Source organism: Hyperolius riggenbachi, chromosome 9 (assembly GCF_040937935.1).
Source record: "Hyperolius riggenbachi isolate aHypRig1 chromosome 9, aHypRig1.pri, whole genome shotgun sequence".
In the NCBI taxonomy this organism is placed as follows: Eukaryota; Metazoa; Chordata; class Amphibia; order Anura; family Hyperoliidae; genus Hyperolius; species Hyperolius riggenbachi.
This window is the reverse complement of record NC_090654.1, coordinates 294,178,950-294,202,385: the sequence shown is the minus strand read 5'-3', so window position 1 is coordinate 294,202,385 and position 23,436 is coordinate 294,178,950. Positions and strand designations below refer to the sequence as shown.

Below are 23,436 nucleotides of genomic sequence, written 5' to 3'. Positions count from 1 at the left end.
GAATCCCTCAATTAGTCCCAATGTGAACTGAAATGTAAAATAAATAAATAAATAAACTTCCTCTGACTCAAAAATACTACAAAAAAATGGCCTTCCAATGAGTCAGAACATCAGCATGAGAATGCATTGTCAGCCAGTCAGAGAGTGAGGTAATCAGGTGGCATCACACTGCTCAGACTCCAGGGGGGCGTGTCCGAGACCAGGCTTCAGGCGCCTGACAGCACTGCAATAGACAGCAGTCACTCACTACCAGCACCTCACTCTGCAATGATTTATCCAAAAATGGCAGTGATGCAGGTGTAATGTTATTTCAATGATATTTTTCTAAGGTGAATCATACTTGAGATACAAGTTAAGCTTTATTTCAACAAAGTTGGTATATAGATTTCTTACTATCTGGGATGATATGTTCTGGGGGTCTCGCGTCCCCCCTGCACACCTGAGCGGAGCTACAAACAGCAAATCACATTTCACCCATTCATGTAGATGGAAAAAATGTAAAAGGCTGCCATTCTCACAGTAAACAAGCCAGAGTCCCCACACTTGGCACAGTTGGTCACTTGGTGACCGAGGTTACAAATCCAGGAAAAGTGGGCGGAGCATAAAACAGCCAATCAAATTTCAGCCATTCATTTTCAATGGGAAAACGTAAACTGCAGCTATTCTCAAACTTGCCACACTTGGTCACTGGGTGAATGGGATTCAGGAGAGTGGGTGGAGCCTACAAAAGCCAATCAATATTCACCTATTGATTTTCAAGGGGAATATTTAAAGCAGTAGGATTAGCCATACTATGCCAGAGAAAAAAAAACAACACCAAATAGATAAGTAGATAAATACTTGATCTACTTACATAACACATGTATTGTACTGTCCACGTTTTGATTTCAGTGAATGTTATATAGTAAATGAAGAGAATTCTGTCCCTGGTGGGGGCCATGTCTTTTGCCCACAGTTTGAGGCTAAATCCTGGTGTAATTTCTTCCCTTAACTTTTTCTTCTTTTCTCCTCCAATCGCTAAAACACCTAAGCCTTGCTGCTAAACACAAGTGAGCAGAGGATCATGTTTCAGCTAGGCAGGGAAATAAAGGGAAGATGAGGAATATATTATAGATAAAAAGAACCCCCAGCATGCAACTGTTTGGCACTGACTACTAAAGGGCCAGTGCTCCTAAGGTATATGATAACTCCAAACCATAAAAGCAGAAAAAGTTTTAAAAGTTTTGGAATGAAGGGTTAGCATTTTATCACTTAATACACTCAGACCAGTTGCTGTTGAAATTTGATTTTTATGGTGACGATCCCACTTTAAAATTGCTGCGCTTGCACGGTAAATGGCACAGGCCTCAAACCTGGTACAGTCAGTCATTGGGTGACTGGGGTCCAAATTTACGAAAAGTGGCGGAGCCACAAACAGCCAATTAGATCCGGTTCAGGTCAATTCGAAATTTAAATTATTGATGCCAAGGACCCCAAAGCTCACAAAACTTAGTCATTGAGTGACTGTATGTCAAGGTTTGAAAAAGTGAGCGGAGCAAACAACCAAATACATCATTAGCTAGTACATAAAAGTAATAATAATAATAATAATATGGTAGGACATTAGACTATGACAGGATTAGATTGTGAGCTCCTCTGATGTCAGTCAGTGACATGAGTATGTACTCTGTAATGTGCTGCAGGAGATGTCAGTGCTATATAAATACATAATAATAATATGGTAGGACATTAGACTATGACTATGGTAGGATTAGAGTGTGAGCTCCTCTGAGGACAGTCAGTGACATGACTATGTACTCTGTAATGTGCTGCAGGAGATGTCAGTGCTATATAAATACATAATAATAATATGGTAGGACATTCGACTATGACTATGGTAGGATTAGAGTGTGAGCTCTTCTGATGTCAGTCAGTGACATGAGTATGTACTCTGTAATGTGCTGCAGAAGATGTCAGTGCTATATAAATACATAATAATAATAATATGGTAGGACATTACACTATGACTATGGTAGGATTAGACTGTGAGGTCCTCTGAGGACAGTCAGTGACATGACTATGTACTCTGTACAGTGCTGCAGAAGATGTCAGTGCTATATAAATACATGATAATAATATGGTAGGACATTAGACTATGACTATGGTAGGATTAGACTGTGAGCTCCTCTGAGGACAGTCAGTGACATGACTATGTACTCTGTAATGTGCTGCAGAAGATGTCAGTGCTATATAAATACATAATAATAATAATATGGTAGGTCATTAGACTATGACTATGGTAGGATTAGATTGTGAGCTCCTCTGAGGACAGTCAGTGACATGACTATGTACTCTGTAATGTGCTGCAGGAGATGTCAGTGCTATATAAATACATAATAATAATATGGTAGGACATTAGACTATGACTATATGGTAGGATTAGAGTGTGAGCTCCTCTGAGGACAGTCAGTGACATGACTATGTACTCTGTAAAGTGCTGCAGGAGATGTCAGTGCTATATAAATACATAATAATAATATGGTAGGACATTACACTATGACTATGGTAGGATTAGAGTGTGAGCTCCTCTGAGGACAGTCAGTGACATGACTATGTACTCTGTAATGTGCTGCAGGAGATGTCAGTGCTATATAAATACATAATAATAATATGGTAGGACAATAGACTATGACTATGGTAGGATTAGAGTGTGAGCTCCTCTGAGGACAGTCAGTGACATGACTATGTACTCTGTAATGTGCTGCAGGAGATGTCAGTGCTATATAAATACATAATAATAATATGGTAGGACAATAGACTATGACTATGGTAGGATTAGAGTGTGAGCTCCTCTGAGGACAGTCAGTGACATGACTATGTACTCTGTAATGTGCTGCAGGAGATGTCAGTGCTATATAAATACATAATAATAATATGGTAGGACATTAGACTATGACTATGGTAGGATTAGAGTGTGAGCTCCTCTGAGGACAGTCAGTGACATGACTATGTACTCTGTAATGTGCTGCAGGAGATGTCAGTGCTATATAAATACACAATAATAATATGGTAGGACATTAGACTATGACTATGGTAAGATTAGAGTGTGAGCTCTTCTGATGTCAGTCAGTGACATGAGTATGTACTCTGTAATGTGCTGCAGAAGATGTCAGTGCTATATAAATACATAATAATAATATGGTAGGACATTAGGCTATGACTATGGTAGGATTAGAGTGTGAGCTCCTCTGAGGATAGTCAGTGACATGACTATGTACTATGTACAGTGCTGCAGAAGATGTCACTGCTATATAGTTACTAAGTAATAAGAAGATTATCTTCATACAGCATCCTATGCAGAGCAATATAAAGCTAGCAGGTGCAGCACTTCAATCAGTCTGGGTTTCAGCAGTGCAACAATTGCTACCCAGCACCATGATTTCCAATCAGGGAACAATATGATAGAGGGACACCTTTAGATTGTAAGCTCTTGTGGCCAGGCAGCACCATCCCCCTAGCACCGTGTCTGCGACTGCGCATCCACTCGTGCAATCTATTCCGGTTATTTAATGGAATGCGCGGCGCTGTGCAATAGTTTGGCATTCTCAATAAAGAAAAATCATTTTTCAATGTGTCTGAATGAATGAATACAAAAAGATCACAGACTCAACTCCAGATCAAGTCCTGTACTGAGGTCACAGGAGGAGCAGGGGATACCCATCCTAACAGGGGACCCCAATCACACCTTCTGAAAGCACAAATATACAAAACAAGCTGAAAAGTAACAAAATCATCTCACTCCTGAGCACAATCTGCCCATTGATGCTGAGAATGGCTGAGACCTCCTGACATGTCCCCGCTATCCATACATCCTGCCGGGCTCACTGCATCCTCCAGAGACCCCCTCCCCCATCTTCCAGGTGCCCCCATCTCTCCCCCCACAGCAGACATGACCAGTGCAGGGAACAATCACCCCAAACAGCCAGAGAAAGAGGCCAGAGCAGGCAATGTATGACCCCCCCCGCCCAGCCCCGGGCCCCCCTCCCTCCCTCCCCGGGCCCCCAGCACCCCCCTCCCCTCCCCCACTCACCAGCTCAGTGTGCGCGGCTCTCTGTCATCCTGGGGGGGCCGGGGCTGGCGGGACACAGGCTGCTGGTGATCCCCGGCTCTCTCCTCTCCGGCTCCCCCGATCTCTGCCAGTAACTGCCCGGCTGCAGGAGGAGAGGCTGCTGCGCGTCACTCCATATATCCCCCGGCGGCCAGACGCTGCATGCCGGCGCCACCTAGCGGCAGACTCGGGGTACTGCGGCTGCTCCACTAACCCAGAGCTGCGGGCAGACGCTGCATGCCGGCGCCACCTAGCGTCAGACTCGGAGTACTGCGGCTGCTCCACTAACCCAGAGCGGCGGGCAGACGCTGCATGCCGGCGCCACCTAGCGGTAGACACGGGGTACTGCGGCTGCTCCACTAACCCAGAGCTGCAGGGTCAGCAACAGCCCAGTAACGTGCCTGCAGCATGAGCCAGACCCAGCACATCACTGCACAGGCATTATGTATTCATCATTAATATTATCCTCATCATAATAACACGTTTACACATAACTAATGTCATAACTCACCTGCATATGCCTCACTTATTTATTTACAATTTATACCAGTAATCCCCCAAATTATTATTATTATTTAGGATTTATATAGCGCCGACATATTACGCAGCGCTGTACAGTGTGTATATATATATTTTGTCGCTAACTGTCCCTCTAAGGAGCTCACAATCTAATCCCTACCATTGCCATATGTCTATATTATGTAGTGTAAGTACTGTAGTCTAGGGACAATTTTTTTAGAGGGAGCCAATTAACTTATCTGTATGTTTTTGGAATGTGGGAGGAAACCGGAGTGCCCGGAGGAAACCCATGCAGACACGGAGAGAACATACAAACTCTTTGCAAATGTTGCCCTGGCTGGGATTCGAACCAGGGACCCAGCGCTGCAAGGCGAGAGAGCTAACCACTACACCACTGTGCTGCCCTAAATCCAAATTTATATAGATATCGCCGCCCCTCCCCCCACAGCACATGCACCCACCCCTGCTACACATACGCACGCCACCGCCGCGACACACGCACCCCGCCGCACATACACGCCTATAATATGCGCACTCAGCACTTCTTTTAGATAGATAGCACTGACATCTTCTGCAGCACATTACAGAGTACATAGTCATGTCACTGACTGTCCTCAGAGGAGCTCACACTCTAATCCTACCATAGTCATAGTCTAATGTCCTACCATATTATTATTATGTATTTATATAGCACTGACATCTTCTGCTGCACATTACACAGTACATAGTCATGTCACTGACTGTCCTCAGAGGAGCTCACACTCTAATCCTACCATAGTCATAGTCTAATGTCCTACCATATCATTATTATGTATTTATATAGCACTGACCTCTTCTGCTGCACATTACAGAGTGCATAGTCATGTCACTGACTGTCCTCAGAGGAGCTCACACTCTAATCCTACCATAGTCATAGTCTAATGTCCTACCATATTATTATTATGTATTTATATAGCACTGACATCTTCTGCTGCACATTACACAGTACATAGTCATGTCACTGACTGTCCTCAGAGGAGCTCACAATCTAATCCTACCATAGTCATAGTCTAATGTCCTACCATATTATTATTATTATTATGTATTTATATAGCACTGACATCTTCTGCAGCACTGTACAGAGTACATAGTCATGTCACTGACTGTCCTCAGAGGAGCTCACACTCTAATCCTACTATAGTCATAGTCTACTGTCCTACGCCTACCATATTATTATTATGTATTTATATAGCACTGACATCCTCTGCAGCACTTTACAGAGTACATAGTCATGTCACTGACTGTCCTCAGAAGAGCTCACAATCTAATCCTACCATAGTCATAGTCTAATGTCCTACCATATTATTATTCTGTATCTATAGCACTGACATCTTCTGCAGCACTTCACAGAGTGCATAGTCATGTCACTGACTGTCCTCAGAGGAGCTCACACTCTAATCCTACCATAGTCATAGTCTAATGTCCTACCATATTATTATTATGTCTTTATACAGCACTGACATCTTCTGCAGCACATTACAGAGTACATAGTCATGTCACTGACTGTTCTCAGAGGAGCTCACAATCTAATCATACCATACTCATAGTCGTACGTCCTACCATATTGTTATGTATTTATATAGTACTGACATCTTCTGCAGCACTTTACAGAGTACATAGTCATGTCACTGACTGTCCTCAGAGGAGCTCACAATCTAATCCTACCATAGTCATAGTCTAATGTCCTACCATATTATTATTATGTCTTTATACAGCACTGACATCTTCTGCAGCACATTACAGAGTACATAGTCATGTCACTGACTGTCCTCAGAGGAGCTCACAATCTAGTCCTACCATAGTCACAGTCTAATGTCCTACCATATTATTATTATGTCTTTATATAGCGCTGACATCTTCTGCAGCACTTTACAGAGTACATAGTCATGTCACTGACTGTCCTCAGAGGGGCTCACACTCTAATCCTACCATAGTCATAGTCTAATGTCCTACCATATTATTAGTATGTATTTATATAGCACTGACATCCTCTGCAGCACATTACAGAGTACATAGTCATGTCACTGACTGTCCTCAGAGGAGCTCACAATCTAATCCTACCATAGTCATAGTCTAATGTCCTACCATATTATTATTATGTATTTATATAGCACTGACATCTTCTGCAGCACATTACAGAGTACATAGTCATGTCACTGACTGTCCTCAGAGGGACTCACACTCTAATCCTACCATAGTCATAGTCTAATGTCCTGCCATATTATTATTATGTATTTATATAGCACTGACATCTTCTGCAGCACATTACAGAGTACATAGTCATGTCACTGACTGTCCTCAGAGGAGCTCACAATCTAATCCTACCATAGTCATAGTCTAATGTCCTACCATATTATTATTATGTATTTATATAGCACTGGCATCTTCTGCAGCTCATTACAGAGTACATAGACATGTCACCAACTGTCCTCAGAGGAGCTCACGCTCTAATCCTACCATAGTCATTGTCTAATGTACTACCATATTATTAGTATGTATTTATATAGCACTGACATCTTCTTCAGCACTTTATAGAGTACATAGTCATGTCACTTTTTCTTATTCTTACCATAGGCATAACTCCATCATAGTCTAGGGCCAATGTAGGGGGGGGGGGGGGGGGGGGTAATGTAATTGTATGTTTAGGGGATTTTGGAGGAAACCAATGCAGAGATGGGAAGAACATACAAACTCCATGCAGATAGTGCCCTGGCTGGGATTCATACTGGGGAGGACCCAGCGAGATGAGAGTGCTATACACTATGCCTAGGGTGGAGACATATGGCTACCGTGGGGTCACATGACTATGGCGGGGACATAAGGCAATGGGACATATGTCTATGTTGGAGATATATGACTATGGTGGGGACATATGGCAGTGGTGTATACATATGATATGACTATGGTTGGAAAAACACAGCTGTTCAGACAAACCTATAATTTGGAGGTTCACTGCCTCATAACTCTCCTCCCCCTAATGTCTCCCAAACCCCCCCCCCCCCCTTTTCCCGCTACTACCCTCTAGATTGTAAGCTCACAAGGCCAAGCTCCTCCCCTAATGTCTCCACCCCACTACCCTCTACATTATAAACTCACAAGGGCAGAAGAGGGCAGGCTGCCCCCCCCCCCCTCACACACACACACTCCCCTCTAGATTGTAAGCTCACAAGGCCCAGCTTCTCCCCTAATGTCTCCACCCCACTACCCTCTACATTATAAACTCACAAGGGCAGAAGAGGGCAGGCTGCCCCCCCCCCCTCACACACACACACACACTCCCCTCTAGATTGTAAGCTTGCAAGGCCAGGCTCCTCCCCCTAATGTCTCCACCCCACTACCCTCTAGATTGTAAGCTCATAAGGGCACATACATCAACTATGTTTGTATTTGTATTGCTAAATGTCCTGAATGTATAGTTAATTATTAGCATAAGCATCGCATGTTTTCCATGTTATTATTATTGTTGTTTATGTTTTTGTTTCCATCCATAATGATTCATGTTATATACAGAGACACCGGCAGCAGTAACACAACAATGAGCAATGGCAAGAAATGATGCAAAAGGAATGTCTTTTATTGTCATCCATGAACATAACAATATATAGAAAAGCAATGGCAATAGTCTAACAATGCCGCTATCATCAGAATATCAGGAAAATACTACAACTGCTAAAGATAATCCTACATACAGGAGAAACTCAAAACAAATAATAAGAATATCGTGCAAAAGTCCATTTATTTCAGTAATTCAACTTAAGGCTGGTTTCACAGTGGGACGTTACAGGCGCACGTTAGAGCAGCCTGTAACTCAGCCCACCGCACAGTAATGAAAAATCAATGGGCTGTTCACAGTGCGGACGTTGCGTTACATTGTAACGCTGCGCCATAATATAATGTACTGCATGCAGTACTTTAGACGCGGCTGAGCCGCGTTAGACTGCTTGCACATGCTCAGTAACGTTGGGGAGGAGCGGAGAGCGGCCGGGCACATGGCTAATTAATATGCACTGCACGTTATGACATGCAGTGTTTACTTCCTGGTGCTGCCCCTCTGTGTGGCGATTGGCCGGCGGGACCATGTGATGCCGCATGCGTCCAAGAGTGCGCATCACGGCATCACTGACAGCCAGAGTGAGCTGCACAACGCGGCTCACTCTGACGTCCACATCCAGCACCACCAGGCGTTCCGTTAGGGGGACGTTATGCGACCTTAACGCCCCCTCTAACGCAACGTCCTGGTGTGAAATTAGCCTAAAGGGTGACACTAATCTATGAAATAGACTCATTACATGCAGTGCGAGATATTTCAGGCCTTTATTTCTTATCATTTTGATGATTACGGCTTATGGAAACCCAAAAATCTCAGCCCATTAGGCTATTGTGCAAAGGTTCAATATTCTCAGCTAAGACTCTAATCAGCGAATCCATCCCAAACACCTGCAAAGTGTATATATTAGTTTCACCTTATAAGTTGAATTTACTGAAATAAATGGACTTGCACAATATTGTAATTTTATCGAGTTTCTCCTGTATTATAGTAGTGAAAACGATAAGAGAAATGTCATATACCGGCACTGAGGAAATAATACAGGCTCCTATAGAGTGTAAGCTGGCAAGGGCACGGCTCTCTCACCCTTTTGTGTGTTGGATTTTGTTTTGCATTTATTTATATTAATTCTAACATTGTTATTACCAGTTCTGTATTTTGTTACCTGTTTTGTATTTTGTATTTTGGTGTACACCATTGTCTGTATTATTATGTACCCCATGCTTGTTTCTTACTTTGTACAGCACCACGGAATATGTTGGCGCTTTATAAATCCATAATAATAATACTTTCACACTGACACACAGAGGTGCATCAAACAATATAATCGCCTAGCAAACAGGATGTGATTATATAGTAATCAGGGTGCAGGGCCCCCTAAGCTAGTGTGTGTACCTCCTTAAAGTGAATGTTTACCAATCTAAAAAAGAAAAACTCAGATACTCACCTAAGGAGAGGGAAGGCTCGGTCCTAATGAGCCTTCCCTCTCCTCTTCTGGTGCCCTCGGTGCTGCGCTGGCTCCCCCGTGGCAGTATTCGACCAGTTCGGTCAAATACTGCCACTTCCACATGCTGAAGGGAGCTTTCGGAAGCCTTCGGGAGCACTCGGGCTCCCGAAGACCGGCCGCTCCATACTACGCATGCGCGAGCGCCCTCTATGACGCACTCGCGCGTACGTAGTATGGAGCGGCCCGTCTTCGGAAGCCCAAGTGCTCCCGAAGACCTCCGAAGTCCCTACGGTGGCGGACGCGAACGGGGGAGCCAGCGCAGCACCAAGGGCACCGGGAGAGGAGAAGGAAGGCTCATTAGGACCGAGCCTTCCCTCTCCTTAGGTGAGTATCCGACTTTTTAATTTCAAATAGGTAACCACTGACTGGCTTTCATTAAAGAGGAACTCCAGTGAAAATAATGTAATAAAAAAAGTGCTTCATTTTTACAATAATGATGTATAAATGATTTAGTCAGTGTTTGCCCATTGTAAAAGCTTTCCTCTCCCTGATTTATATTGTAACATTTACCACATGGTGACATTTTTACTGCTGGCAGGTGATGTAGCTGCTGCATGCTTTTTTGGCAGTTGGAAACAGCTGTAAACCACTATTTCCCACAATGCAACAAGATTCACAGACAGGAAACTGCCAGGAGTACCACGGTCCTCAGAGCTTCTTGTGGGAGGGGTTTCACCACAATATCAGTCATACAGCGCCCCCTGATGGTCTGTTTGTGAAAAGGAATAGATTTATCATGTAAAAGGGGGTATCAGCTACTGATTGGGATAAAGTTTAATTCTTGGTTGGAGTTTCTCTTTAAGGGCATGCATGAGGTGTGAGGTACCTTGTGCCTCTTGCAGTAGTAATGTAGTGATGTCGTCAGGTGACGTTAGTAGTTGGGGTGTGATGTATGTGTCCCCTGGCCCGCTGTGTTCACAGATGGAGGTTGTGTGGTTCCCTGTAGGTATTCCAGTATTCGCTGTACGTCTCATCTGCTTCCCACACTGAGCACATGGCATGATAGGGGGGCAGCTGTGACAGGCCCTGGGGGCAGCAGCAGGTTTCTGTGTGACCTCGGTGGCCTGGTACTGCTGGCTTACAGAACGCCCCCCCCCCCCCAATCTTCTATGCAGCGTTCAGCACAGCAGCTGTTGATTGTTCCTCTGCCTCCTTTATACACTTGTGGACATTATATTCCCCTCTGCGCTGTTATCCTATAATTCATTGCCTGGCTCCAGGAGAAAGGGGGGGAAGAGGCAGCCTAAATACAGAGGAAAGTCCACATTAATATTAATCAAGCTCCTGTGCAGAAATGGAAGGAATAACTGATTAGGATTTATGGCCGCTCCATGTTTAGTGCAGATTGATGCTCCCTTTGTACACAGAAATCATTCAAGAGGGACTGTAGTGAAAATAAGCTAATGAATAAAACTGTTTATTTATCTATTTTTGTTCATTTATAAATGATTTAGTCAGTGTTTGCCCAGTGTAATATCTTTCGTCCCTCGATTTTATACTCGGAAATGTATCAGTTTTTAATCTTTAGCACTGCCAGGTGCATCACTGCGGAATGTTTCTTTCCGGAGCCAGTACAAAATATATCTATTCTGGGGACACCTATAGACCTGGCTACTTATACTGGTGACACCTATAGACCTAGCTACTTATACTGGTGACACCTATAGACCTGGATACCTGCACTGGGAACACCAGTACACCTGGTTACTTCCACTGGGGATACCTTTAGACCTGTTACCTATACTGGGGGCACCTATTTTGGGGGAACTGCTGCCAGATTAACTATTTTTGGGGAACCGCTGCTGCTAGATTAAGTGTATTTTGGGGAACAGCTGCCAGATTGTGTATAAGGGGGGAACCGCTGCTTCCAGATTATGTGTATTTTGGGGGAACCACTGCTGCTAGATTACATGTATTTTGGGCAACCGCTGCCAAATTATGTGTATTTTAGGGAATCTGCTGCTGCCAGATTATGTCTATTTTGGGGTAACGACTGCCATATTATCTGTATTTTGGCGGAACCTCTGCCAAATTGCATGGATTTTTTGGTGAAATGCTGTCAGATTACATGTATTTTTGGGGGAAACACTAAGGCAGAGCTAAAACTTCCCTGGCAGACCTTTTACACCACTGCTAAGGTCATGTGTATTTTGCCCCACCCATGACCACGCCCACATTTTGTTGCGTGACCACACCCAGGAGTTTTTTTTATCAGTATGAAATATCTGTTGTCAGTAAATTATTAGATCTTACTCTGTAAAAAATAACATTAAAAATGTGGGCGACACTGGTACGGGGCTCCACAATCACCTATTGCCTGGGGGCCCCATGAGTTGTGAGTCCGCCCCTGCCCCGGCACACAGTAATGTAACCCGGGCACACAGTGATGTCACCCGGGCACACAGTGATGTCACCCGGGCACACAGTGATGTCACTGGGACACACAGAGCGTGGCACGGCCTCTGTGCAGGGCAGACACTGTGTACCATCAGCTGAGATGTATCCCCCCCCCTCCCCCCATACTGCCAGACAGACGGGATTCCATCCAGAATCAAGGTCACAGGCAGCTTATGAGCGCAGAATGCCGGCTGCCACTCTCAGATCACCATCATGACGCCTCTTATCCAGCCGGCAAATCCTCCGGCCTCTCATCACTGCAGCACTCATCCCAATAACTGCACAAAGCAGGCCGGGCCTCTGCCTGATACTAACCAACACACTGCAGAGGCTGGGAACACAGGGGTCAGCCATACCTCCCAGCTGGGCCTATTTCAGAGTGACAGTCCCTCTTTACTGTCCCGGTTTCCTTCTCATGTGTCCCTCTTTCAGGACTGATGTACAGATCTATGTAAATACTGTACAGCAGGGGTCCCCAAACCTTTTTGGTCAAGGGCCGGGTCAACATACCTCAGACTGCTGGGGGGCCCAACATAAAATGATGTTAAAAAACATTACATTGTATCTAGGTATTGATTCCCCCCAATCATACCCGGAGGAGAACTCCCAGCATGCGGCGCTCGAAGGATGTCTGTTTGCACCAGACAGTGAAGCGTACCCAGGTGAAAAGCTGCCATCCAGTTAGACAGCAGTGTCACCTGATGCAGAATAGGATTGGAAGCCAGTGAATGACTGCTTGCTTGTTTCTGCAGTATGTGGATGGGTGATGCCAGCACTGCTATTCTATATGCCGGCCGCCGTTATATATAAAGGTGCAGTGGGTCACATATATAAGTTATACATTTTGTGTTTGGGGGCCAGTGAAAAAGCCTCAGGGGGCCACATTCGGCCCGGGGGCCTTAGTTTGAGGACCACTGTTGTACATGGATTTTTCTATTGAAAAATGTGTTAAATTGACCCTAAACTTTATTTGTATCCTTTAAAATGATATATTTATTATTTCCAAGTGTTAAAATGAAGGAAGACTGCTGACAACAGGCAATAGAGAGGACCAGTGCAGTTTCAGCTTTTTGCTGACTATAGTAGAATGCAGTAAGTTATTCCAGATATGCACTTACATCCTAGGTTCAGCATGCAAAGCACTCCCTATAGCTAGATATTGCTGTCTACTGATATGTAGTCCCACCCCACCACTGACCCGTAACCTAGGCCATTAATTATGCTGGATACTCCTCCCCCTAGTGCATTCTCGGAGACCAACTATCTTTTCTACTGGCTTTAGAGCTCTCAGTCAACAAACATTGTGCAGAGCTGCACCTGACAGGACTAAAGATGTCACCACCAGTGACAAATGTCAGAATGTAAACCAGGGAGAGGAAAGATTTTACAATGAGCAAACACTGACTAAATCATTTATAAAGTAATATTGTAAAAAAAAAATCCAAGCAGTTTTATTCCTGATGTTATTCTCAGTACAGGTCCTCTTGAAGCGTGCTCAGACAATGTTATCAGCAGGCCGGGGATCTGGCCAGTAGCGGGCGCTGTATTGTTGGCGGTGCTCGTTGGAGACATTAGTGGCACCATTATTGGTTCCAGGATATTATTGGTTGAAGGGAGAAGGATTGGGTGCCGGACGGTGAAGCTGAAGCAGGCAGGGGAAGGATTGGTCAGGATTACTGGTCGGGGTCAGACAAAGTTATCAGCAGGCCGGGGGGCTGGCCAGTAGCGGGCGCTGTATTGTTGGCGGTGCTCGTTGGAGACATTAGTGGCGCCATTATTGGTTCCAGGATATTGTTGGTTGCAGGGGGAAGGATTGGGTGCCGGACGGTGAAGCTGAAACAGGCAGGGGAAGGATTGGTCAGGATTACTGGTCGGGTCAGACATAGATAAAGAGAGTCAGGACATAAGGAGGTCACTATTAGCTGTCAGGGTTACAAGGTTAGGATTGGATGTCAAGAAGAAGTCGTAGTCCTGTGACACCACCTGGTCCCTGGGGGTGCTCTGCTGCTGCTACTATGCTGCAGGGCCCCGGGGGGGGGGGGGGCTAGGGGGACCCTCACCAACTCTTGAGGAGCAGCAAAATCTATTTAATATCAATGTGTGTAGCAGTAATCGACCCCCCTCTGATCAGATGTCGATCCACGAGTGATCTATCTTATGGCCAAATTAACAGCCTGCCAGGATACGGCACCACCAGGCATTCGGCATTTCTCATATACAACTGTAACCAAGGATTTAACTTCATCCCAATCAGTAGCTGATACCCCCTTTCCCATGAGAAATCTTTATATTGTATACAATAGATCATCAGGGAGGTCTGTATGGCTGATATTGTGGTGAGACCCCTCCCACAGTGTGATGTCATGGCCATGGTCCTGACAGTTTCCTGTCTGTGAGCCTTGCTGCATTGTGAGAAATGGCAGCTGTTTCCAACTTCCAAGCAAGCAGTACCTCCCGCTGTGCTTAGAACTCTCAGTAAGGAACATTCCGTACAGATCACCTGGCAGAACTAAAGATGTCACAACCAGTGATAAATGTCAGAATGTAAATCAGGGAGAGGAAAGATTTTATAATGGCCAAACACTGACTAAATCATTTATAAATGAATATTGTGAAAAATAAACAATTTATTCATTAAATTATTTTCACTACAGGTCCTCTTTAATCTCAGTTAAGTTATTTTTGTAAACACGTCATAATTACACCTTATATTTACATTCTGACAATTTCTGCAAACACTGAGAAGCTAGAATGGACTTCAGCTGACTGACAGTGGCAGGAGGGACAGTAAGCTTGTATTACAGTCAGGGGCGTAGCAATAGAGGGTGCAGAGGTAGCAACCTCATCGGGGCCCTTGGGCCAGAGGGGCCCCAAAGGGACCTCCGTCAGCTGCAGTATTAGCTCTCTATTGGTCCCGTGCGGCGATAAAGCTCCCCGAACAGCTGGGATGTAAATATTTACCTTCCTGGCTCCAGCGCAGAGGCAATATTGTCTCTCCGCTCGGAGATAGACGGAAATAGCCGATCGCTGTCGGGTCGCTCTACTGCGCAGGCGCAGGAAAGGTGCAAGTTTCCTGCGCCTGCAAGTCTCCAGCGCCTGCAAGTCTCCTGCACCTGCGTAGTAGAGCGGACCCGACAGCGATCGGCTATTTCCACCCATCTCCATGCTGAGAGCCGCAACAGCGCCCCCCGCTGGAGCCAGGAAGGGTAAATAAATCAGCGCTTGTCAGGCTTGCCGAGGGGGGATTCCGGGACACTTCGGGGGAGCCAGCACTGGACTGCCTGCAGCTACAGGGGAGGGGGAAGCCTCATTGGGGCCCCGAGGCTTCCCCCTCCCGAGGTGAGTACCCCCCAGGGGAATGTTTTTTTTTTTTGTTACAGGTTCTCTTTAAGTGACACCTGTAGCTATGATGGGAAAGGAAAACGGAAAATTGTTACTTACCTATCGGTAATTTTTCTTTCCCGATGCTTACATGTCATAACAACTGGGTAGTTGCCCCGCCCTCACTACCCCATAGGACCATGTGATTATAAATTTTAACAGCTTCCGCCCCCCCCCCCCCCCCCCCAGTCTACGTCAGCCTCGATCTCACCGAAGCTAACCTAGAAGGGAGGGTCGTGTTATGACATGTAAGCATCGGGAAAGGAAAATTACCGATAGGTAAGTAACAATTTTCCGTTTTCCCTATGCTTCCATGTCATAACAACTGGGACTTAACTAGGAAAAAAATAATGAAGGGAGGGAATATTGATGCTTAATCACAGAATTTAATTATGCATTTGCAAATAATACAGATTTCCCAAACACAATGGAACTTTGTGATGACAAGTCCACCCTGTAGTGGCGCATAAAGGTGTGTATACTTGACCAATTTGCGGCCTGGCAGATCTTGTCTGCCGGTACTTTATTATATGCTGCCCAAGACGTAGCCATGCTACGTGTTGAATGGGCTCTTATCTGTGTTGGTGGCTCCATGTTGAGAGTCCTGTAGGCAGTTTGGATTGTTTTGACCAGCCAGGACGCAATGGTTCTAGCTGTAGCTGCCTCTCCTCTCCTGTATCCTGAGGGTATGACCCATAGTCTCTCAGTCTTTCTAAACTGTGCCGTAATTTCAATGTAGTTTCTCAGGGCCTGTACCACATCTAATGGATGTGATTCCTGTGAATCCTCTATGGTGAAAGAGGGAAGTGTCCAGTCCTGATTCAGGTGAAACGTTGATGTGACCTTTGGAATAAATTCCTGGATTGGTCTTAGTACCACATTGTCAGCAAAGAAAGAGAGGTATGGTTCCATTGAACCTAAGGCCTGCAGTTCCGACACTCTCCTGGCAGATGAGATGGCTACTAAAAACACAGTCCTCAGGGTTACATGCCACAAAGTACTGTCCTGTGCTGGGTAGAATGGCCTCTTTGTTAGGGACTCCAATACTAGTGGTAAATCCCACTTAGAAAAAACATTCTTTTTCGGAGGTTTTAATCTTAAAACTCCCCTTGTGAATTGTTTAATTAAAGGATGTGCTGCCCATGATATGCCTGTCAGGGCTGTGAAAGCCGATATGTGGCCCTTTATGGTGTGATATCCTAGACCCTTCGTGAGTCCCCTCTGTAAAAAGTCTAGTATCATATGTGGTTCCGGTTTTAATGGGTTAAATTTCTTCTCAGTAGCAAAGTGGAGAAACGTTTTCCATATTCTTGTATATGTGGCGTTAGTAGTAGGCTTCCTGGAAGAAAGTAGCGTTTCTATGACCTCCTCTGAACATCCCGCCTGTCTTAGCCTTTGCCCTTCAATGTCCATACCCTCAGGTTCAGTCTCTCCGGGTTCTGGTGACGTATCAGTCCCTGAGTTAGTAAGTTCCTGTCGTACGGTATCGGTAGTGGATACTGTGACTTCAGCTCCCACAATAGGGGGAACCAGGGGCGTTTCGGCCAGTATGGAATAATCGCAATTATTGTTACCTTCTCCCGAAAGAGTCTGAGCAGCAACAGACGAATCATTGGTACTGGAGGATATACATAGGCTAGGGAGAAGTTCCACTGGACAGACAGTGCATCCACTCCCTCCGTCTGTTCGTACCGGTATCTGGAGAAGAATCTCTTGCACTTTGTATTCTGAGTCGCCATCAGATCTATTTCCGGTTCTCCGCATTGTGTGCAGATCCATTGGAAGGTGCTCTGAGACAGGCTCCATTCGTTGTTGCTCAACTTTCTTCTGCTTAAGTGATCTGCTGTCTGATTCTCTTTTCCCGGTATATAAATAGCTCTGATGTTCCATAGGTGTTCCTCTGCAAATTGAAAAATGGATGCAGCCTCCTGGAGTAACGTCATGCTCCGGGTACCTCCCTGTCTCCTGATGTAGGAAACTGCCTTCCTGTTGTCCATTTTCATCAAGATAGATTTTCCTTGAATGAGATGTCGGAAGCTGACTAAGGCGTGGAGTGCTGCCCGCATCTCCAATATATTCGCTGGAACGTGGGTCGTTGATGTGGTCCATCTGCCCTGAGCAAAGTGGCCCCTGCAGTGAGCTCCCCATCCTGTCCGACTGGCATCTGTGGTAATTATGGTCTCCACATTCTCCTGAATCAGATGATATCTTTTGAGATTTTCCTCTATGGTCCACCACATCAAGCTGTTCTTCATAAGTGATGACACATGGATTCTCTGATTGAACGATCTCTTGTTCCATTGGCTCAAAAAAACCCATTGGAACGCCCTTATGTGCCAGTGAGCCCACCTTACCATCGGTATCGTAGAATTCATCAGGCCTAATAGACTTAGGCATTGTCTTGCCTTCATTTCTGGTCTGTCTAATGCTTTGTGTATGTTCTGAATTAAGTTCTCTATTTTCTGATCTGGAAGAGTGATAGAATTCTGGACTGTGTTGAACATGGCTCCTAGAAAGATCATGGACTGTGTAGGCTCCAGCTGGCTCTTGAGGTAGTTGATTTTCCATCCGAAGTACACTAGTGTTTTGAGAAGTATCTCTTTGTGGAGAAGTATCGTTTCTTTGTCTGACGCTAGTAGCAGTAGGTCGTCGAGGTAATGGTATAACCTCAATCCCCTCTCTCGTAACAGGGACACCACCGCCAAGAGGGTCTTGGAAAAGGTTCTCGGTGCGGTACAAATCCCAAATGGCAGGCAAGTAAACTGGAAGTGTTCTTCCGCAAATGCAAACCTTAGGTATTTCTGGGACCTCGAGTGTACTGGAATATGCAAGTAGGCGTCCTCGAGGTCCACAGAAAGCATCCAGTCTGATACTCTTATGGATTGACGAATCGATTCTAGAGACTCCATCTTGAATCTTTTTATGCGTATGTTCTTGTTCAGCCTTCTTAAGTCCAGGACTGGACGCCAGTCCCCTGTTTTCTTTAACACTAAGAATAATGGGGAATACACTCCTCTGCCTCTCTGTTCCATAGGTACAGCTACTATAGCTTCCTTCTGCTTCAGTGTTTGGATATATTGTTGTAAGATCAGCTTCTTTGCCGGTTGTGTTGGGATTTTTGTCTCCAACGATGTCCTCGAGATACTGTGCGTACAACCCACCGATACCTTATATTCTCCGCCCAAACTTGCCTGAATTGGGTTAATCTTCCCCCCACCGGGCAAGACTGAGCGGATTGCCCGTCAAAATGGCTTTTGCTGAGAAGGAGTGGATTGAGTCGATCTTTGTTTAGTCAAACGCTGCAGGTTAGATTGTGAACTCTGCCAGGTTCTCTTGAATTCTCTCCCGGGCTTATATGACCTTGCATTCCTGTATCTTGACTGTTGAAAACGGGCAGTCTGCTGTGGAAAGGAGCGCTTATTCCTCCTGTCCTGAGGTAGTAGGCCAGAAGTTCCCCCAGTCACTCTCTTGATGGCATCATCCATCTCTTTACCAAAGAGATTGGCTCCATCGTACGGTATTCTGCACCAATCCTGCTTTGATGCTGGATCCGCTGCCCATGTCTTTAGCCAGAGAGCCCTCTTAGCTACGACTGATGAGGCCATGGCTCTGGAGCTACAGCTTATTACATCTACTGCTACTTCGCCGATAAAATCGGCTGTGAGGTTGTAGTCATCTAGTGCTGCTAGAATCGCCTCTTTATCTGTATCAGCTCTCACCGCTTCCTCAATGTTCATCGTCCAGGCTCTGAGGGCCCTTGATTTTGATGTCAGAGCTATTGCTGGCTTAACTGCATTACCAGAAAGTGTATATATCTTTTTTAATTCTGAGTCCAATTTTTTTTCTAGGACATCTCTAAATGTTGTTGCGTTTTCTCTCGGTAAAGTCATGGGTCTCGCTAGACGTACCACCGAGGCGTCCACTATTGGAGGGGTGTCTAGACTCTTCGTCTGTTCCGTCTTTAGCGGATAGAGCTTTGAAATTCTATTATTTACGGGTGCTCTCTTATCAAGTTTTTCCCATTCCTCCTTGATAATCTCAGATATTTCGGTCATCAGTGGAAACGTTTCAGTAGGGATGCTAAATACTCTTTCATGGAGTCCTGTACCGCTTGTGTTATCATTTGAGATACGTCAATAGGTGCTTGATCCTTTTCTCTTCCTAATTCATTAAAGCATTTACTACACACAGTCTTGTCTGGGAGAGCTTCCCTGTAGCATGCCCAGCATCTTTTATATCGAGTTGGTGATCTTGATGTGCTCCTCAGTCTGTAGGTCTGTCTGTAGGTGGGAGACTGGCTCCTTCTCCTGGACCTCGATCTTGATCTAGTACTTTTCTTCTTTTTGTGTTTTCTTGGGCTGTAACATAAGTGGGACAATGTTTCAGTCTCCTTCCGCTAGCAACATGTAATGGGTAAGAACCTACCTTATTGCCCATACCTTTCTACCCGATGCTGGTCATTTAGGGGTGCAGTGGGAGTAATAGGAGCAGCTGAAGTAGCTGGCGAAATGAAAAAGAAGGAAAGAGAATTAATCTCCCGATAAGAAATAAACAATCAAAAGACTCAACTCAATTGGTCTCCTCGCTACCTACCTTGCTGAGGAATCTCCGCAGGAGCTGGATCCGCAGTGTCCCCTGTCTCCATACTGTCTGCTCACTGTCTGTATAGCGTGGCACGGCGACTCTGCTGTGGACGCCGGCCACTGCTCTCTGACAGTTTAAATATCCCCCTAGATCTTGGGCGTCCCGCCCCGTTGTCCTGTTCCTCCAACTGGAGAGCGTAGTGGGGAGTGACAGTTTAGAGTGGGCGACTCCCCACCAATCACTGAGGAGCTATGCCCGGACAGCGCAGGAGGCATAAGTACGTCATCGGAAGTGACGTCTGCGCTTCATTCCGCAACTCCGGAAGCGCCCGGACTGTAGGCAGAAGAAATACAGCAGAAAGAGTAAGTTGAGAAACTCCCACCGCACCATACAAATCACCCGAAGGTTGAAGGACACATGTAATGGCGGCCCCAAGTAACAGAAAACGAGCCCTTTAGGCTACCACTGTCACTCCGCCTCCCTCCAAAACCAGCAAACCCGAGGGGGACCTTGCTAATTTATAGCCTATGCGGTCCAAGTACAATCACAGGCCACTGTTTAAGCGACCAGGCAGGGCAAACATTTAAAACAAAAATTGACAGGCAAATCATGCCCCCCTTGCGACGGTCCTAAGAGGTGAGGTCGAGGAAAAAAGACTGGGGGGGGGGGGGGGGGGGCGGAAGCTGTTAAAATTTATAATCACATGGTCCTATGGGGTAGTGAGGGCGGGGCAACTACCCAGTTGTTGTGACATGGAAGCATAGGGAAAGGAGAAGTGACAGCTGGGCCATGCAGCACACATGTAGGAAATCTGTGCCTATAGGCTCCTGTGATGTAAATCCGGGCCTGCATACAGCCCACTCCTCTTACTAGCAGCATAGCCTTTCATAAATGCAGGAAGTATCTGATTAGCAAATCAATAATAATAATAATACATCCTGCCCTCTGCACTGTCTGCTCTGCTGGATTCCAGGCGTGAGGCTCTCTGCTGCCACCGTGTGGCCATAATCTGCACTGCAGAGGAAATCAGGTATCACTAGGGTGGAAGTTATGTGATTGTGGCACAGGAACCGGAAGCAGCGCGAGGTAAAATCCACAAGCAAACATTGTAACATTGTAACGAGTGTCTGAGGCTGCTGGGTTGTTATGTCAGTTAGTATAGCAGACACAGTGAATGGCAGAGGGGCAGCATTGGTCAGTGTGTGTGTCAGCCAGCTGTGATCACTGGCAGGTACTGATTCCAGCAATCTAGTCGGCCTGTGTGTGTCAGGAGTCGGCAATGGTCTTTCATTGTCTCTGAATTTCTTTGTCACTTGTTTAAGTAGACATTTAGCTCCCCACTGCCCTCTATGGGAACTCAGTTCCTCTCTCCCTCTCTCCTACTTATTTCTGCCTCTTTCAGGCCAGGGCTGATGTACAGATCTGTGTAAATATAGGTGTTTTTTGTTTTGTTTGTTTTTTACTCTATTCCCATCTTTTAAATTGATCTATTTCATATTTTAAATGTTAATATGAAGGAAAATGAACCAGGATAGAAAGGACCGGTGTGGTTTGTATTATACAATGATGTATTTCTCTTGTGTAATCTTTATGGTATACATGATTAGGGGCGTGATTAGAGGCGGGGCAGAGGCGTGGCTTAAGTGTCAGCATGTTGGGAGATATGGTAGACATCACATTTACTGCTGCGCATGACTCATAAGGAGGAGTTACAAGTAAACAGGATTGTGCAATCAAGATTGTATGGTATACAGCCTGCTGAAGATCGGTTGTACACACTGGGATGTATTAATTAAAGTGGATCCGAGATAAACTTTTACTCAGTGCATAATTGTGTTCCTTTCATATAGTTTATAGGGCATTCCTCAAGCCAAATACTTTTTTGTTTTGTTTTAATACTCTAATTCCCTGTAAACTAAACAAGCCTCGCCCACAGCTTTTCAGAGAGCCTTGACCCATGTAGCAAGGGCTTATGGGAGCTCAGTCTGGGCACGAGGAGGTTACTAGCCAGAGATTTCAGAGGCAGAGGGGAGGAGAAAAGGGGACTGAATTTACACACAGGCAAGCTGATAGCATCTCTAGTCCTCAGCCTGTGACAATAGGCAGGATTCACAAAGCTTTTTCACCTTCACTATGTTACATTTTTAAGCGTCCAAAGAGCAAGAAACAAACAAAACAATATAATTAAGGCAAGAAAAGTAATATTGAAATTAATCAGAATGAGAATTTATTTTATTAATAATAATAATAATAATAATCTGAACATTTGTATAGCGCTTTTCTCCTGTCGGACTCAAAGCACTCAAGAGCTGCAGCCACTGGGACGCGCTCAGGAGGCCACCCTGCAGTGTTAGGGAGTCTTGCCTTGAACTCCTTACTGAATAGGTACTTGACCTAGCCAGGATGCGAACCCTGGTCTCCCATGTCAAAGGCAGAGCCCTTAACCAGTACACTATCCAGCCACCTTTTTTGCCAAGTACAACGCGAGTTGTACCCGGAATTGTTTTGGGCACAACAGGGTAGGTGATGATACAGCAGATATACAGTATACATTGCATTCAGTTACATCATTAGATGCATACAGTACAGTGCATATGCAGAGCTCTGGCCCTTCTCTGCTGCTGCCCGGGACCCTCCTGCTGATCGGGGCTGCGTTCCTCTTCTGGCATTAACGTGGCCACGCCTGCACCGTAACACATAATTACCGTATGAGGTTTCCTGCTGGATCCCCTAAAGTCAACTTTCAGCCACAGCCCCTGAGCAAGCACGCAGATGATATGCTCTGACTGAAGTCAGACTGGATTAGCTGCATGCTTGTTTCAGGTGTGTGATTCAGACACTACTGCAGCCAGATGAGGGTAGAAACACACTAGGCAGAATCGCATATGTGTTTTCCATAGCATATTGTGGAAAATGCATATGTAATTGTGCCTAGTGTGTACCTACCCTAATGCTGGGAATGCACCACATGTTTTTTCAGCAGATAGATTGTTCAATAGATCATTTCCGACACGTCCAATCTTATTTTCTGTCGCTTTTATGATCAGTTTCTCACAGAAGTGAAATTCATAAGAAAATCGATGGGAAAATAAGATCGCACAGTAAATCAACTGAAAACTCTCATTGTGTATTCCTAGCATAAATCAGCAGGACTGCCAGGCAACTGGTATTGTTTAACAGGAAATAAATATGGCAGCCTCCATATTCTTCTCTTCTCACCCCTCGCACTAATCCAGCGATCCGCGATAAACGTTAGCACTCCTCTCCGGCAGTCTCTGCTAGGAATGGGGGTCTGCACAGCGCGCTGAAGCAATATTCCTTATCCTCACACTGAACTGAAGAGATTTTTTCCTTAACAAAGGGGATCTCACCTTA

General features: G+C 45.3%; 2 protein-coding genes across 5 annotated transcripts in view; one reads left to right on the top strand and one right to left on the bottom strand.

Annotated features, from left to right (window-relative positions):
* NIN (ninein) overlaps positions 1–4,263 on the bottom strand; it is a 201,479-nt gene extending 197,216 nt beyond the window's left edge. For 3 of the 4 annotated variants that reach the window (XM_068254777.1, XM_068254778.1, XM_068254779.1), the window contains exon 1: positions 4,070–4,263. The gene's annotated coding sequence lies outside the window, so the exon portion shown is untranslated. The remainder of the gene's footprint in view (positions 1–4,069) is intronic. The other variant, XM_068254780.1, reaches the window with a different exon arrangement.
* Positions 4,264–21,057: 16,794 nt separating this feature from the next.
* LOC137533378 (lysophosphatidylserine lipase ABHD12-like) overlaps positions 21,058–23,436 on the top strand; it is a 42,032-nt gene continuing 39,653 nt past the window's right edge. The window contains exon 1 of the mRNA XM_068254775.1: positions 21,058–21,147. The gene's annotated coding sequence lies outside the window, so the exon portion shown is untranslated. The remainder of the gene's footprint in view (positions 21,148–23,436) is intronic.